Below are 18012 nucleotides of genomic sequence, written 5' to 3'. Positions count from 1 at the left end.
TCGACTTGAGCAGTATCAATTTGGTATTATATTGTTAAAATACCGTGTTGAAATTTTATGGTACACAACGAGATAAAAAAAAATTGTTACTATTACAAATGATGTTCAGTTTCTGTTGTCCAGTTTCCTCTCCTCAATAAACCACTGACGGCTGGCAGAGTATCAGATTTGTTTCTTGCATATATATGTGTCAATATGGCACCCAAGTGTCATAGCTCTTGAATGATAGATAACACTGAACTGATGACTAAATATACAAAGTAGACAAGAATATTGTAAATTTGTACGTGTTCCATGCTATAAGAAGCTTAGGCCATTCCAACTGTATTTCATTATTTGATGTTTTATCACGGATTCCAGTACGGATTATTTGTAGCCCGCTTACATGTAACGTGATTGGCACGTATAATATCCAAATGAGTCAGATCATGATGTGTTACTACGGTTTCTATTCGTTTATGCACTGCTAGAGATGAAACTATTATCTTTTTACTTGTTTAGCTTCTAGCATACATTCTTTTAGTCATCACAACTTAAAAGAATTGCCAAATACAGCACGGAATCATTTGACGTTCATCATATATACATCTTATAGCGTACATTCGTAAATTTCTCTTCAGACTGAAAATTGTACATGTTTTCACTTAGACTACACCCTCCCCTTATCCATCCCTGACCCCAAATTCCTACATGCCAAATCCCTCGATCGCGAAATCACAAAGTACGTCCCTCCACAAACCCCAACTTTCATACAGATCACCTCCTCAAAATCCCATGCATCACCATTGGCCCCAGTCCTCGTGGTCCCCCCCCCTCCAATATTCCCCCCCTCCCCCCTCTCCCCCGCTACCTAATACACCATCTCCAAATCCAAATCACCCCAGCCTGCCTGCTGTCCTCCCACCCTATCTGTTATGATAAAGCAGGTTAAAGGAGAAGATGGGGTCTCTGAACCGAATTCCTATCATGCTCACACGCCCCCCCCCCCCCGCCCCTCCACATATAACAATAGTTAGGCCCTGTCTTCCCTATGTGAGTCTTCAAAGTCTCCCCCACCATCGACAACCTCTTTACAAAGGAAACACTGATTTTAAAGCTCCATCATTAAGTCGAGTAATGCAGATCATTCCCATTCCCTCAGTCCTACTGTTGAATAAAGTGTCTTCTTTGTAATGATCACCTCACTCCCTATTGTAAAAATCCACCCCACCCATTTGTCCTCACTGTAAAGTCTCCCACTTCTTCAATCAATGTCTAAACCTCGCCTCCCTTCCCATTTGCAACACCTGCAATGATATGTATTCGACCTACTCCATCAAATTCAAAGTGAGTCCCTCACCCATCAAAAAAGAATTAGCTGTGCCCATTCATCCTATTAATCATCCTCTTCAAATCAAAAACTCTCTCCGCCAAACTGCTGAAGTCATCATCAGATTTCTCACCCCTGTACTCTTCCAACGACCACAAACCCCACAGCAAAGTTCCATCGCCACCTACTCTGTATTACACCTCAATATCCAAGCCACGTTTATTCCCAAAACCAAGTCCACTTCATCTGTAAACTGAAGGGTTGGGGGGGGGGGGGGGGTGGAGGGAAAGGAAAGGGAAGGAACTGATGTTATCAACTGCATCAGGTCATTGTGCGGAATCAGCGGAGACGAGTGAAAATGTGTGTTGGACTGGGACTCGATCCTGGGATCTCCTGCTTACTAGGCAGTTGTGTTAACCACTGCATCCCCCGGACACAGTGTTTATCGCAAATGCACAAAGAGCCTTAGCACACTCCCTGGCCAAGTCACAATCCCACCCAATGCCACCTGTCCACAGCCTCTCTCTATGTCCTCTGTGCTCGCAAATTTTTAGATTCCCACTGGCTGTCAGACATAAATGTGCATCTCCACAGAGGTTACGGATTCATTGCCCATCGATGTGAATCAATTGCATGAATGCATGGTATTTTTCCTTTCGTTTATATAGAAATGAACAGACACAGCACATTCATACAAGTCCATTTCCTCCTCCTCACCTACACAACTAACTCCCTAGACTCATCACGGTGTGGCAATAATGCAGCATCCTGTACCACAACATCTGCTCTCTACACACCAAGGAGCCCGTGTTAATACGTATCCTGTCCCAACACAACGTCTTTGCTGTCATCCTTAAAGAAACGTTCCTCCAACCCTATAACACTACCTGAACTTTTTCCTGTATCCTCCACACTACAGATAATCTCCTTAGTGTGGCCGGGAATGGATTTACCATTGAGCAATACATAACCTTTAATTAATACTCCCACTGAACACCTTACCCTTAGCCTCTTCTTCAAAACATGGACCGTTACCTGTGCTACTATTTGCATCCAACCAAAGAATACCATTCCCTACTACTTCCTCACACACTTCAGCCGTTCCTTTCCCACTAAATTGTTGCCACTGACCACAACATCTGTAGTAGATTACCAGCAGAACAGCGGGTTTGGTGTCAGATTACAGACTCCTTCGAAAGTCACGTTCTTCCCTTACCACATTGCACCCTTCCTGAAAGCAACAGCACTCCAAATATAGTCGTAGTAACTCCCTACCTCCTCGGACACTTGACTCCTGAAGCCCTTGATTTCATAGAAAGTGGCCATCTAACGCTCTCCTCATATCCTCATCTCCTTGACTGCCTACAGGAAAGTCCCTAGATATCCAGACTAGAAGCCACCCCCTCACCTTCCAGCAATCCAGCCACGGAGTTTCTGCAGCATACTTTGTCAGACGCTATATCCACCCACAGTCCTATCAAGGCAATGTGTTCGAGAGGCGCTGAGAGAGGCTTAAGCCGAAGCTTATTCCCGTGAATAGAGGGCCATTGGCGATGCCAAAGGGACACCAACTCCTGACAGACGGCGACCCAGAGATCATCGGAGGGAATATAGGTAATCGTGGGCTGAGGTACGAGGACTGCAGCCTTTGCAGCAGCGTCAGCAACCTCGTTTTCTGGCAGACCCACAAGACCAGGGACCAAAAGAAACATTACTCTGGCTCCACGAAGAATGAGCAAGTGACAGTTCTCCTGGACCCACTGCACTAAGGGATGAGCAGCGTACAGCGCACATAGACTTTGGAGGGCATTGAGTGAGTCTGAGCAGAGGACACAATTGGAAAGGCAGTGTCGCCGGATGTACTCCATGGCCTGATACAAGGCAAGGAGCTCGGCTGTAAATACTGAGGAGTGTGCCAGAAGCCGATGTCGAACGACTCGGGTGGCAATGATGAAGGCACACCAGGCCCCACAGTCGGTCCGAGAGCCATCAGTGTAGACAAAGGTACTATCGCAGAGTTCCATGGGAAGGTGACGAAACTGGAGGCGATAGAGGCTGGAGTAGTGTCCTTAGGAAGCGAATGAAGGTAAGTGTTAAAATGGGCCGCTTCGCAAACCCAAGGTGGTGAAGGGTTCACATGCACTGGTAAAGCTGCAGGTAGTGTGAAGTTAAGCCGCCATTGCAAGTAGTGAAAGCGGACTCGAGGAGGTAGCACAGAAGAGGAACGAGCCCCATACTGACAGTCAAAGGAATCATCAAAGAAAGAGGCATAGGATGGGTGGCCACGCATGACAGACAAACTGCATGCATACCTGCTGAGGACAAAGTCACGGCAGTAGAACATCGGTAGTTCAGCAGCTTCAGCGTTCAGATTCTCAACTGGGCTGCTGTAAAAAGCTCTCATGGCCGAACGGATGCCACAATAGTGGATAGTGTTGAGACAGCGTAGGAAGGATGCGCGTCCAGACGCATAAACAAAGCACCCATAGTCGAGTTTCGAATGTACAAGGTACTGGTACAAATGGGGGAGGGTCAGTGTGCAGTGGACTGCCAGGTAAGACACATGGAAGGACCAATAGAGTTTCCTATCGAGCATGAACACCAGACTTTTGTAGTTTCAACGAACGGAAGGGCAACAGGCCCAAGATATAGCAATGGTGGGAGAAACCATTTGTGCCGCCCGAAATTCATACAGACGGTTTTGTCAGGGGAAAAGCGAAAGCCATTGTCAATGCTCCAGGAGTAAAGACAATCAAGACAGCGCTGAAGACGCCGCTCAGTGAGACAAGTCCCTGGAGAACTGCAATAGATGGAAAAATCGTCTACAAAAAGAGTGCCAGAGATGCCCTGCCAGAGACGGGCCATTATAGGGTTAGTGGCGATAGAAAAGAGGACGACGCTCAGGATGGAAAGCACACCATTTTCCTGGATAAAGGTGTCCGACATGGCAGAACCCACATGCCCCTTGAAAACCCGGTCTTGTAAACATGCCCGAAGAAAACAGTGCAGGCACCCACAGAAGCCCCATGTGTAAAGATTACAGAGGATACCAGCTCTCCAGCAGGTGTCGTAGGCCTTCTCCAAATCGAGAAACACGACCACAGTCTGGGATTTACATTGAAAACCATTCATTACATGGGTGGAAAAAGTAACGAGATAGTCAACTGCAAAAGGCTGAGCTCGAAATCCACACAGTGCAGTCGTTAGTAAATGTCGAGACTCGAGCCACCACACCAGCCAGGCATGAGTCATACGTTCCATCATCTTGCAAACGCAGCTGGTAAGAGAGATGGGGCGGTAGCTAGAAGTAAGGTTTCTGTCCTTACCGGGCTTAGGTATTTGCATGATGGAGGCTTCCCGCCAACGTCGTGGAAATGTGCGCTCTTCCCAGATGCAGTTGTACATGTTAAGCAGATAGTACTTGCCCTCAAGAGAAAGTTGCTACAACATCTGATTGTGGATGGTGTCTGGCCCTGGGGCGGAGGATGGGGATGAACTCAGAGCATGTTCGACCTCCCTCATAGTAAAGACGTCATTTTAGCACTCACGATTCGGAGAAGAGGAGGGTATCGCCCGAGCCTCCACCTCTCGTTTCCGATAGAGAAACGCAGGGTGATAGTGAGAAGAGCTCGATACTTCCACAAAATGGCGGCCAAATGTGTTGGAGATAGCAACAGGGTCCACAATAACATCGTCTGCTACTGTCAGGCCGGAAATTGGCGAATGGATCTTGTTTACAGAGCCGACGGAGGTTGGCCCACACGTCAGAGGAAAGTGTGGAACTGATAAAAGAACTAGTGAATGGATTCCAGCTAGCTCTTTAGCTATACCGAAGGACGCGACGACACTCTACACGCATCTGCTTATAATGAATGCAGTTTGCCAGCATAGGGTGGCGGTTAAAAACACGGAGAGCACGTCTGCGTGCACGAATTGCTTCGCGGAATGCCTCAGCCCATGACGGGACTGGGACACGACGAGGCAGACAGGAAGTGCAGGGGATGAAACGTTCTGCAGCAGTACGGATAACATTTGTGAGATATTCGACCTGGTCATCCCCACTGGGGAAATCTTGGTCTTCGAAGGTCGTCAGGGTGGAGTAAAGCTGCCAGTCAGCCTTAGGAAGCTGCCATTTAGGTTGGCACACAGATTGGGTAGGGGTCAGCAAACGGACAGCACACAGGAAATTGTCGCTCGAGTAGGTGTCAGGAAGAACAGACCACTCAAGTCGATGAGCAAGCTGGGCAATGCAGAAGGATATGTCCAAATGTGAATAGGTGTGCGAGGAGTCGGAAAGGAAAGTGAGTGCTCCAGTGTTAAGGCAGAAGAAGTTAAGTTGGTTAAGAAGGTCAGCCAAGCAGGGCACCTCTCCGACAGGTCCTGGGAGAACCCCAAAGGGACTGATGTGGATTAAAGTCACCGAGTAGCAAAAATGGGGGAGGTAGCTGACCAATAAGTTGAAGAAAGTCTGCTCTCATGACAGCGAATGATGATGGGACATATATAGTGCAGAGGGAAAAAGTCAGGTGGGGAAGGAGAAGGCGAGCTACCACAGCTTGAAGATAGGTAGTCAGGGAGATGGGTTGGCTATGAATGTCATCCCGATGAGCAGTATGACGCCCCCATGAGAGGCAATGCCGACCTCAGGGGGATGGTCGAAATGAATCGGTAAGGAATGTGAAAGATCAAAGTGATCGTGAGGGCGCAATTTCATTTTCTGAAGGCAGCGTGTAAGGGCATGCTGCGACGCTAAAAGCAGCTGTAAACCTTGTTTGTGGACAAAAATCCGCGAATGTTCTATTGGAGGAGAGTCATGATGAAAAGATGCTGGGGTGTCACCTTGGCGGCTGCCGAGTGGCAGCTGGGAAGAGGTGTTACTACAGGGCACAGAAGCAGGAGGAGCCTGCTCCATGGGGTCTCCAGAAGCATCAGCTTGCTTCTGTGGTCGGTCTGCGGAGTCCAACGCCGAGAGACGGTTCTTGGTGCGCACCGGCGACAAGGAGGCTTGCCGGGCTAAGGTATCACGTGCCGACACCATCGAAGAGGATCTTCGAGGTGGCGCAGGAGAAGACCGTTGCCTTTGGAGGACTTCTTCGAGCCCTTCCTGTTAGATAAGACTCGGGTGTTGTTTGGCTGGAGGGACGGAGGAAGTCTTCACAGGAGTAGTCCTTCTGTCATTTCCGGCATACCGTTTGTGTAGCAGGTGGTTTCGCAACTTGAGGCGAGAGTTTGACGGCTTGTTGCACAGCTGGATTAGGGCATGGCGATGCTTCCTTGACACTGGGCGATTTTACTACCTCAGAGCTGAATTGTAGGTCGCATATCAGTGTGGCTATGTCCTTCATAGGGCAAGGTATAACAGCAACAGAGCTATAGGTACCAGACGGGAGAACACAGGGTTTGAGACTAGCCAATAAATTGCGAGCAACTAGATAAGGTACCTTTTCCTTTACCTGGATCTCTTGCACAGCTCACTCATCAAGATACACCTGAATCTCCGGAGAGGAGGCGGCATGGCCGCCGCTGCAGTTCATACAGGGGGCAGAAGAAGGTGGATAACCGCCCTCGTGCGCATCCCTACCACAGGTGACACATTTGGCTGGGTGTCGACAACACGTTATAGTGTGGTTAAAACGATGACACTGGTAGCAGCGCATTGAGTTCGAAATGTATGGCCGGACAGTGATAATTTCATAGCCTGCTTTGAGCTTGGACGGAAGCACCACTCTGTCGAAGGTGAGAAAGAGAGTATGGGTAGGCACTAAGGAGGAATCTGCCCTTTTCATTAGACGATGATCGGAGAGGTAAGATTGTATTTTGGCCTCAGTTTAGATCGTCGAGCAGCCGGGTGTAAATTACACCACTGGAATAATTCAAAGTTCTGTGGGCCTCGAACAGGGTAACAGTGGAGAAGCGAGACAGCAAGCAGTTGTTGTGCTTGAGAATCAGAAGTGGTCTCCGAAAGCAAAGTGTCATTCCCTAAACGAGAGCAGGATTTCACAGGGCCAGCAATTGCATCTACACCTTTCTCAATAATAAGCGGATTTACTATGGCGAAGGACAGACCATCTTCAGTACGTGAGACCACGAGGAACCGTGGTGCAGCGGGAAGGGTGACTTTGAATAATTAGCCTCGTTCCGTTTACGTTTTGTAGAAGTTGAGTGGAAATATGATTGACTTATCGCGGGGAAATCCCCCACGATTGCCAGCGTCTCTGATGCCGCGCTCATTCCAACTGTCCCCCCCCCCCCCCCCCTTATGGCATTCGAAGAAAGAAAGCGATCATTTATGTCGCTAAACGCACTCATCTGCCCAGGGGCCGCATATGAAGCGTTGTTCATCGTTGTCCAGAGTGAATCGCATGGAGTCTGGATGGGGTGACATTTTTCCCACTAACTGCTAGGTATCACATTGCACGTGTCTCTGTATCTAAGGAAACATGCTGTATCGATCGCCATACTACTTTCCAACTGATATGTGAATGCTTCCCGCGCGTTTTCAGGTCTGGTTTCCAGCATAGCCGTCTGAACGTAACTGTACTCTATTAAAAAAAAGTGCGTATGTGGTTGAGTGACTGGGAAAGGTGCAGGCCTCAACTGGTGTCATTCGACAACCTGGTGCTAGTTCTTCTATTAAGATTCGTGTCCGACAAGTCTGATGTCGTCTCCACAGTTTTAACATTGTACTACCGCTCGGTTATGAACATGCCAACAGCAAGTCCAACCCTGCTGAGAGGGAGGGTAAGGGCGTCGTGTCTTACTTCAATCAGTAGACCTGCACTCACGAAGGAACCAAACGAAATTGGCTCTGAGCACTATGGGACTTAACATCTATAGTCATCAGTCACCTAGAACTTAGAACTACTTAATCCTAACTAACCTAAGGACATCACACAACACCCCGTCATCACGAGGCAAAGGAACCAAACGCAGACAGTATTTGTCGTGTTGTTATTACCGGCATTGGGAGTACTTGAGCATACTGCGGAATTCGTGACGCTAGGTAGTTTTTAACATAAGTGACCCGCTGGTTCATGCCTAATGCCCGTGTGATGTTCCCTTTGACGCCAGTCCGGACTAACTGTAGTAGTCTCTTATAGTTTTACGATGCTGTGCGACATATGTCATGGGTGAAAACAATATCTAGGCGTTTCAAGATATCCACGAGCCGTAAGGTTGCTACACATTCTTCCGTTAGTCCAACACCAATATTCATCGCTACAGACTTGTCTACATTTATAGTGCTGTTTCATATTTGCGTATCCAATCTAAAGTCACATTCATATCGTTTTCATTCTGTACTATCAGCACCAGGTCATCCGCATATGACTTGCACGTCAAAGTGTATCATCGCAAAGTTAGTCCTGTCAAGCGGTGCTATAGGCCACAAAGTAATGGATCGAGAGCCAGTGCGTATAACGTCGTAGATAAGAGACATCCTTGTCGGACCGATCTCGCTACGACGAGAGATTAGGTCGTACGTCCATTGACGAGCGCTTTGGAGGAGGCATTGCTGAGTATCCGCATCACGACAGTGATAAATGGTCGTGGAAATCGCATGTGTGCAGGACGTCTGCAAGATAGGTATGACTTACTCTATCAAACGCTTGATCAAAATATATTGCTGCAAAAAAATATAGTGCTGCACGGAGTCGGCACGTCATTGCTAGGGCGATCAAGTCGCGATATTCAACAACAGCCGTCTGAATGTTGTTATTTCCGCCAAACGAAGTTTGATCGAGGCTTGCCGCTAATAATCTGGTCAATATTTTAAAGTCGCAGTCGAGGAGCGTCAGTGGTTGGTAGTCCCGTATCCGTGTACCACCCTGGGGTTTGTGTTTAAATGTTCAAATGTGTGTGAAATCTTATGGGACTTAATTGCTAAGGTCAGCAGTCCCTAAGCTTACACACTACTTAAGCTAAATTATCCTAAGGACAAACGCACACACATCCATCCCCGAGGGAGGACTTGAACCTCCGCCGGGACCAGCCGCACAGTCCATGACTAGCGCCCAAAACCGCTCGGCTAATCCCGCGCGGCTAGTGTTTGTGTATCGGGATAATCAGCCCCTCCACAAAAAGCCGGCGGTAAGGGCACGTCAGAGCACATTAATTCGTGGCAGATCGTACTCCACCGTGGTGCTATCACATAGCTAAGGGTACTGTAGAATTCCAGAGGGAGGCCATCTGTTGCTATGCAGGTGCGTTAACCCCAGCGCCATCCGAGACGCAGCGTTAACGCAATTGCGCGGACTATCTTGGTACTTCTCACAGACAATCTACATTCCCACCGAGCGCCACGAATTCGCAGTCCCTGTCAATTTACTCACTCTTCTCTGCACTGAAAGAACAGACACAACGCATTCATACGAAGTATAGCTATCTACGTGTCTATATCTTCATTGCTATTCGTACAGCGCAGCGAGTTGTCACAAATGTGATTCACAATACAAGCAAATAACTAACAAAGTCCTTAAATGCGTAAAACTATTTACATGCGTGAAAAACACACAACACCTCATTCCAACGTATCCCTTTCATTGTTATTCGACGCGGATACTCTATTAAATTACGACTAAGTTCATTTTTGAAGTTAATCCTGGAGATACCAATCGCCGTTTTGCTATATCAACCATTCAGGACCAGTTCTTCAAAATAGATAAGGGTCCTTCTAAATACTCTCTTGGTGCAAAACGTTTGGTTACACAATATTCAGACTGTCTGTGAACGACATGAGGATGAACGTGTACCATCGCAGTCGTAGTTGGAACTGCTTTCAACCCTCAGTAGCCTACCATGATACGGCGCATCTCCATCGCCATTCAACATCTTTATTAATGCCCAACTGTTTGTCACTATGCCCACCCACATCTTACCGTCGACAACGCAGTTTCCTGAAATGTTCATTCGATGTAAATGGACGCACAGTAGAAAATTAAGTGCAGAAGGAGGGGAGCGCATGGCTGCTACGCCATGGTGTCGTAACTGAATGTCAACGTGGGAGGCCTGAAGTACAAAGAAGCTGGGAGCTCGTCTCATCATAGTATGAGAGAGGGAAGCCAAGAACAACCGAATCAGCAACTTGACAACAGTGCAAAGCAGAACACAATGATCTACCGTAATGAGATTAAATGTAGTAACTTCACTCAGGACGTAACCGTTTTGAAACCCGGAAGTTAAACATTGGAGCATCCGAGAGCGTTCAGAAAAGGAGAGTACATGCGGTTGCCAGTGTGGTGGGGGAGGGGGAGATTGCCATCATCACCTGCTACTAACGCTGCAACCTCTTCCAGCTCATTCTTAGAGTTGGACTATTCTATCTGCTTTACGGATACAAATAGAGGACCAGCTGTATTGACTTGCTGCGTACTCTGGTTAATTCAACATCTGTCTACAAGCTACAGCCAAATTGCAGTCCACTGACGGAAACTTATAGCTGTCCAGCCGAGGAGGGGATTTCTGATCTGCAAGCCACAGTCTTCTTCATCTTCTGAGGATGGGGCCCAAACCCATCGTTCGTGGCCAGCCGGTGTGGTCGAGCGGTTCTAGGCACTACAGTGTGGAACCGCGCGACCGCTACGGTCGCAGGTTCGAATCCTGCCTCGGGTATGAATGAGTGTCATGTCCTTAGGTTAGTTAGTTTAAGTAGTTCTAAATTATAGGGGACTGATGACCTCAGAAGTTAAGTCCCATAGTGCTCAGAGCCATTTTTTTTGTGATCGATACCAGTTTCCTTAGAACAAGATGTACTGAGATTAAACTAGTGTATCGCGACGACTAAGTAAGTCATAAGTCTGGGAGTTAACGCCGAAGCTCCACGGTGAACATGTAATAAAATGGAGAATGCTCTGCATTATTGTAACAGTTCTTTCACTAAATGTAACTGGGTGTTCTCTCTTTTGATGCTAGCCAATTGTCAGGATGAGCACTACTGCAATGGGCATTTAATTCTAAAGCATTATGTCAGGATGCAAATACTAAATAAATTATTTTTTCTCTCTTAACAACAGGTGGGCAGGGTGGATTCTTCCTTGGCTCGGGTATGAGGTAGAATGAAACAGCATTTTTACATAAGATAAGTTTTATTCAAGATTTGTGCAACTGTTTCCTTACTCGATGTTCTGGCTCGAAGAGCGGCAGCTGTGTCGTTTGCGAAGCCTTCTGCTGCGGCAGCGGCGGCGTCTGATTCTGCGTGGCAGTGTGTATCTCGTGGCGCTGTCTCGCCCAGTTGACTGGAGACGCGCAGCGCGAGGTGGCCCGTTTAATTACTGCGAGCGAAGTCGTGCCTCGGATGGTGATACCTTGGATGTGGCGTCCCAGTGTTTCTCTTCTCTAAGCGGCCGCGTGTGTTGTGCGTCGGCCAGCTGAGCGGTGCGGCGCAGGAAGGCCAGTGTCCCGGACTCGAACAACGGACTCCCGCTTGCCAGTCTTCGGCTGTCAGATCTTCATCCCAGCTCACAGGTGACTGCTGATGTGAGGCCGTCTCCTTCCCGTCCTCACGAGTCACCCAGGTGCGTAAAAATCAGACTTCAAATACCTTTTAACTTCTGTCTTCTGGCGCCGAGGCTGCTGCGTGCTATTCCATTACAGCGGCGGACTTGGTGCGTCTGTGTATGATGTAGTCTCTTATTGCATGACGGTCTTCAGCACCGAAACTGACTGAAAACTACTGCTACTCTCTTCTCTTTTCTTCATCTCTCGGGCCCACTGCGTCTCGCATATTTATTCACTTCAGTTTACTGGAGGTGAACGACTTCACGGACATTACCTCTTCTGTCACGTTGAAAAGCTTCTCGAAGAATCTTCTAAACATCGGTTATTGGCTCTTGGAATGTAGGCGAGGGCCTTTGATCACATGTGACGACTGAGAAACACGTGAGCCGGTCATTGCCTCTTCTGTCACGTTGAAAAGCTTCTCGAAGAATCTTCTTAACGTCGGTCATTGGCTCTTGGAATGAAGCGAGGGCCTTTGCTCACATGTGACAACTGAGAAACACGTGAGCCGGTCGGGTGATGCCCTGACGGCTGAATCGACAGCGTCCGCTTATGTGGAACTTGCTGACTTCATGGTCATTGTCTCTTCTGCTCTGCTGTTCTGCCCGCTGTTTGCCAGTGTGTAATTCTTCTAAACTAAACTAAGTTTTTCATTTATTTTCTAATTTCTACTTCACTTTGATTTCACTAATTTATTTACTTAAGTACCACTCAACATTATCTACAACTGTATCTCACTGCGTGTAAGAAAATGTAGAAAAGTAATCATTTCAGAAAATCTGCCTACAACAGATTACAGAAATCAAGGTGGAATTCTTTTTTAAGAATTCCTTTTTAAGCATATATGATATGAGATAAGGCACAGTGCACAGACTACAGCTCAAGATAAGAAAAAGTCAATAGGAAAAGGAGCCAACGGGTTTATCATTTGACTTTGAAACGGCCGAACACGATACCACTGCATATCAGAAGTAGTTTCATACTGTAAATAGATCTCAAAAAGTTTACAGTTCATCTTTTAAGTAGAGTCAGATATTGTTCATTTGATCTGCATTTACGATTAGTAACAGAGACTGCTAAAGGCTCTTAGTGTGTTTTACAATCATTACTGATCAGAGCCGTTCAAAGCCGATCGTCCATAACGGAACAAGAAAAAAATAGATGAGCGTATGGCATCGCTGGCCGGGAAGCCCCATCCGGTGAAGCTCGGCCGCCAAGTGCAAGTCGAGTTTCAGTCGATGCCACATTGGGCGACTTGCGCGCCGGGGATGAGGATGCAATGATGATGAGAACAAGAGGACAACACAACACCTAGACCGCAAGCGGAGAAAATCTCCAACCCGGCCAGGAATCGACCCAGGGCCCACTTCCATGGGAGACTAGCACGTTACCACCCAGCTAAGCAGGCAGACAAGGTACAAGAAAGTTGTTGAAACCAGTAGTGTGCATATAATCTTAAGTGGACAGACGCAAACAACCAATTTTCTTTTGTTCTGAGAGCCATCACAATGCACTTCTGTCAGTTATTTACTCACAACCGTTGCGTGATCCAGTCGCTCGGTACCTTTCTTTTGCTTGCACTTCTTATTTTAGTCACAAAATGATATGCTTCCTTATCATTAATTTAATAACATTAGTATGATTAACATGTTATAATATGGCTCTCCAGCCTGTACGAGTTGTATAAACGATGTGTTCGTCTTATGACTGTGAGCGTTTTTATTCTGTTGTTGGGATTCCAGTGATACACCACTCTGAAGCTTGCTTAGCTTATATCCGTACTGTGACATGGCATGGAATATTTATTTCCGATAATTACATAACGCAGAAATTGTAATAGCATAAGAAGCAACTTACAACTACAAGCGGAAAATGACAAGATTTATGTCATTACGATTGTTTCATTTCTGTTCTTGTATTACTATGCCACTTACTGCCATATACTACGTTCCTACATATGATAGTGATTTTTAGTAATCAAAGTATGAAACAAAAATATGTTTCTCTACATAGCGGTTACTTTCGATAGTTCTTCAAGTCTTCTGTCAAGCTATTTATCTTCTTCGAGGGAGGACTTTGGCATCCTTTCCTGTGAAAAGCTGGAGACAGATATTTCTCCAGCAATTGTTAGTGACACGTTTTGTCTTTCTTTACGTACCTTAGATACTCGCTTTCTCGTGTAATACTTTAAAGAGTACCTTCCATAAGTGAATACCGCTTTCCATTGTGTTCATGGCATTAAAACATGTTGCAAAGCAACTTTCTCTTCTAGAAACGTTACACCTTCGTCGAGGACTTACTGAGTACGGAGAGACAGCTTTTTGTTGATTCCAAGTTAATACATCGCTCATAACAATTTCGTTAGAGGGAAACATAAAGAAAAGTCGTGTAGCGATGTAGCTTTAAAGAAACCTATCCCTCATTGTCTTCACTGTGCAAGAAAGAATATTGGCCTCACTTGCATCTTTTCTGAGTCGATGACAACGACGAATAACAAAAGCAGTTACTCTTTGCGTTGGTATTGCAGATGAAAAGGAAAGGAGGCAGTCAAATCCGACGATGTCTCGCAGCACAAATGATTTCCGTTCCATTGTACAGGCGAGTACTGAGACGAGTCTTGGAAAGATGTTACATCTAAATTCCTTCATAATTATTCTCCAACTGAGCAACTGATCCACCTCAAATAAACATTTCATCGAGAGACTTGAGTGAAATCTCCGAATAACTGGGTGGAGACTATAGTATTTGGAGATTCTATAAGAGGAACATATCTTCTTTAATGTCATGCCTTTTCGACACATAACATTCCCCAATGGTTTGGAGGTCTCTCTTTATTCGTTTCAGAGGTACACAAAAATGAACACATATACAGTATATACAAAGAGAACTATACAGTATTCACTCAGAATTGGGCAACTTTCATTGCATTGCGTGTTGCAGACATTAAATCCTTCATGCTACAGCTGGTTGAGCATGAGTTACATTTGAATAGATGCCGGGTTGTCTGCAATTCATCACATTCGCACAGTGTTGTGTTGGCATTTGGCAGTTGGAAGTTCCATTTAAGGAGATTGTCCCTCGATCTTGCGACTTCAGTCCATAGCCTGTTCAAGGACTTCCTGATGACCCACTTCTCCATGTGTTCAGGCGGCAGGGATTCTTGTGGTGTCATCCAGTTTGACAGGTGTTTTCATCCTTCTTTCCACTTGGCGAGTCGGGTAGCCGCAGCTGATCCTTCTAAGGCCTGTGAAGTTGTTAGGAAACTCTACCTGGACTTCAGTCTTGGCTTGGCAGGTTGATGTCCAAAGAGTGGATGGGAGGTCATTGTATTTGATTTATGCCTCTCTTCTGATGTCACATGGAGAAATCCCTGCGAGACACTGAACATTGTCCATGGTGGTTGGCCTTAGGCAGCCTGTAACAATCCTACAGCTGTCATTTAAGGCTACATCAACCTGCTTTCCATGTACTGAATTGTACCACTAGGCTAGCAAACTCTCCTGCAGAATAGCATAAGGCAAGAGCTATTGTTCTTAATGTTTGTGGATGTTTACCCCAGTTCGATCCTGCCAGTTTCCGGAGAAGGCAGTTTCTGGAGGATACTTTCTGCTTCAGCTTCAGACAATGCTCCTTGTAGGTCAGTGTACGGTCGAGAGTGACACCCAAATATCTGGGGTGGAAACAATATTCTAGTGCAACTATCTCAAGTTTCCTGTCAGCTTGTTTATGTTTCACATGGAATGAACACACTTGCGTTTTCTTAGGATTGGGTGCGAGTTGATTGTTTTCATAGTAAGTACCAAGCTGTTGTAGAGCGTGTGCAAGCATTATCTCTACATCTTCAAACCGGTTGCCCTGGGCAGCAAGAGCAAGGTCGTCAGCTTGTATGAAACCTTTGCATCCTTGAGACTGTGGTTGATCGTTAGTGTACACATTAAATAAAATAGGTGACAGTACACTTCCTTGAGGAGACCGTACTTTTGAGTTCTCCATCGGCTGTGTTTTCCTTGGAAGTCCACAAAAAAACGTCGACCCTGTAGGAGCGTTGCAATTATCCTCTTCAGCGCGTAGCCTTTAGTCAGGTTATAGATTTTGTGCAGTAACACTCTGTGGTTTACGGTATCAAAGGTTTGGGGGTAAGCCCATGTTGTTTATGTATAGTTATCTGGTAGGTAATTGTACACTGCTAGATAAACTTCTCTTCTACTACCGACAAAACTCAGGATGATGGGCTTTTCATTTATCCACATGACTTCGAACTGTCTACGATCGCGTCACCACACTTTAGCGACCACGACATTGCAGGCATGTTTGACAACAGGGACGTTTGGATAGAAGGCGTTTCGCGAGGCGGGTCACTAGCAAGTTTTGTCAATAATAAGCATCGAATTAACCAGCTCGACAGCCCATTCACTAGAGACCGTCCACTGTGTTCTTCTCTTACATTGGCGTCATTTGGCTGCGGTATGGAGGTGTATGGGGTGGTCATCCTACTTTCTTTTGCTTTTGAGTAATGTCTTGTGTGTGATGCCGCCCGCCACGAGTTCCTCTCCGGCACCTTTTCATTTCAGATTAGGTCTTGCACCATACTTCCTCAATTATATTTTGAATATATTCCAATATTTGTCGAGCGCTACACTTTTAACTTCTACTATTCCCTATAGTACCATGGAGATTTTCCCTGATGCCTTTAACCTATCAACCTGTTCCTTCTCCTTCTCAGTCTTTTTCCGTAAGTCTCTTTCTTCAACAACTCATCCCTTATCTTACCAGTCCACCTGTTGCCCAACATTCTTCAGTGGCACCATATCTCAAACTCTTCGATTCTCTTCCGTTTCTGTTTTCCCATAGTCCAAGCTTCACCACCATACAATTCTGTGTTCCTAACGTACATTCTCATAAATTTATTCGTCAAATTAAGGCCGATGTTTGATACCAGTAGACTTTTCTTGCCCACGATTTCCTTCTCTATTTGTGATATCCATTTTTACGCCCTCCTTCCTTCATCCGTCATGGGTTATTTTGCTTAAAAGGCAGCAAAATTTCATAACTTCGTGTACATCGTGATCAGAAACGACGTTAATTTTCCCGCTATTCCTACTTCCGCCACTTCTCATTACTTTGTCGTTATTCATGGTTCAAAACAGGCTCTGAGCACTATGGGACTTAACACCTGAGGTCATCAGTCCCCTAGAACTTAGAACTACTTAAACCTAACTAACATAAGGACATCACACACATCCATGCCCGAGGCAGGATTCGTACCTGCGACCGTAGCGGTCGCGCGGTTCCACACTGTAGTGCCTGGAATCGCTCGGCCACTCCGGCCGGCATTTCCTGTTTCCTTAAATAACGTAACTATCCGGCGAACGGTCCGGACATTTGGATGATGCCGTCCAGGATACCGAGCAGCGTACATAGCTCACTCCCATTGGGCATTTTGATCACAATAGCCATACATCAACACGATATCGACCATTTCCACAATTGGTAAACGGTCTATTTTAACGCAGGTAATGAATCACGAAGCAAATACCGTCCGCACTGGCGGAATGTTACCTTATACGACGTACTTATACCACGTACTTATACGCTATTACAGCGCCATTTGTCACAAAGCGAAAAAAGTGGTCCAACTAAAATATTCATATTTCTTTACGTACTACACGAATATGTAATAAAAAATGGGGGTTCCTATTTTAAGAAAACGGACTTGACTTGATATCCGTTTGACCTATGGCAGCGCCATCTAACGGGCCAACCATAGCGCCATCTGGTTTCCCCCTTCAAGCTAGACAAGTTTCGTCTTTGTAGTTTTATCGTTTGATGCTTATTTCGTGAGATATTTGGCCCGGTCACTATCAATGGACCACCCTGTAGATTCCGATACAATGAAGACCCAATACTCACACCTCGAGAGGAAAGGGGCGCGCGCGGGAAAAGATATTCCTTTCCGATTAGGCTGCTGAACCTAGTTACTGGTCCCCCTCCCCCCCCCCCCCCCCCCCCCCGGGCTAACAGTCTCACACGATGCCTTCCTTCTTTGATGTTTACTTAATAAAACCCTTTTGTCCGTGAATAGTAATAATGCTTCTGAAGCGGAACGAACAGTGTGATAGAAACATGAATTAATCAACAATCAACAAAATGTACACCCAGACCATATTTCTGCGTCCCCTTTCGGGTTGAAAGAGCAAAGTTACGCTACC

At 46.2% G+C, this 18012-nt stretch overlaps 1 protein-coding gene across 3 annotated transcripts in view; it reads left to right on the top strand.

The window, feature by feature from the left end:
• LOC124607494 (cytochrome P450 4e3-like) overlaps window positions 1-18012 on the top strand; it is a 94249-nt gene that overhangs the window by 10924 nt on the left and 65313 nt on the right. The gene's annotated exons all lie outside the window — the stretch shown is intronic.

This window comes from Schistocerca americana, chromosome 3, assembly GCF_021461395.2.
Source record: "Schistocerca americana isolate TAMUIC-IGC-003095 chromosome 3, iqSchAmer2.1, whole genome shotgun sequence".
Lineage (NCBI taxonomy): Eukaryota > Metazoa > Arthropoda > Insecta > Orthoptera > Acrididae > Schistocerca > Schistocerca americana.
This window is presented reverse-complemented; position numbering and strand designations above follow the sequence as displayed.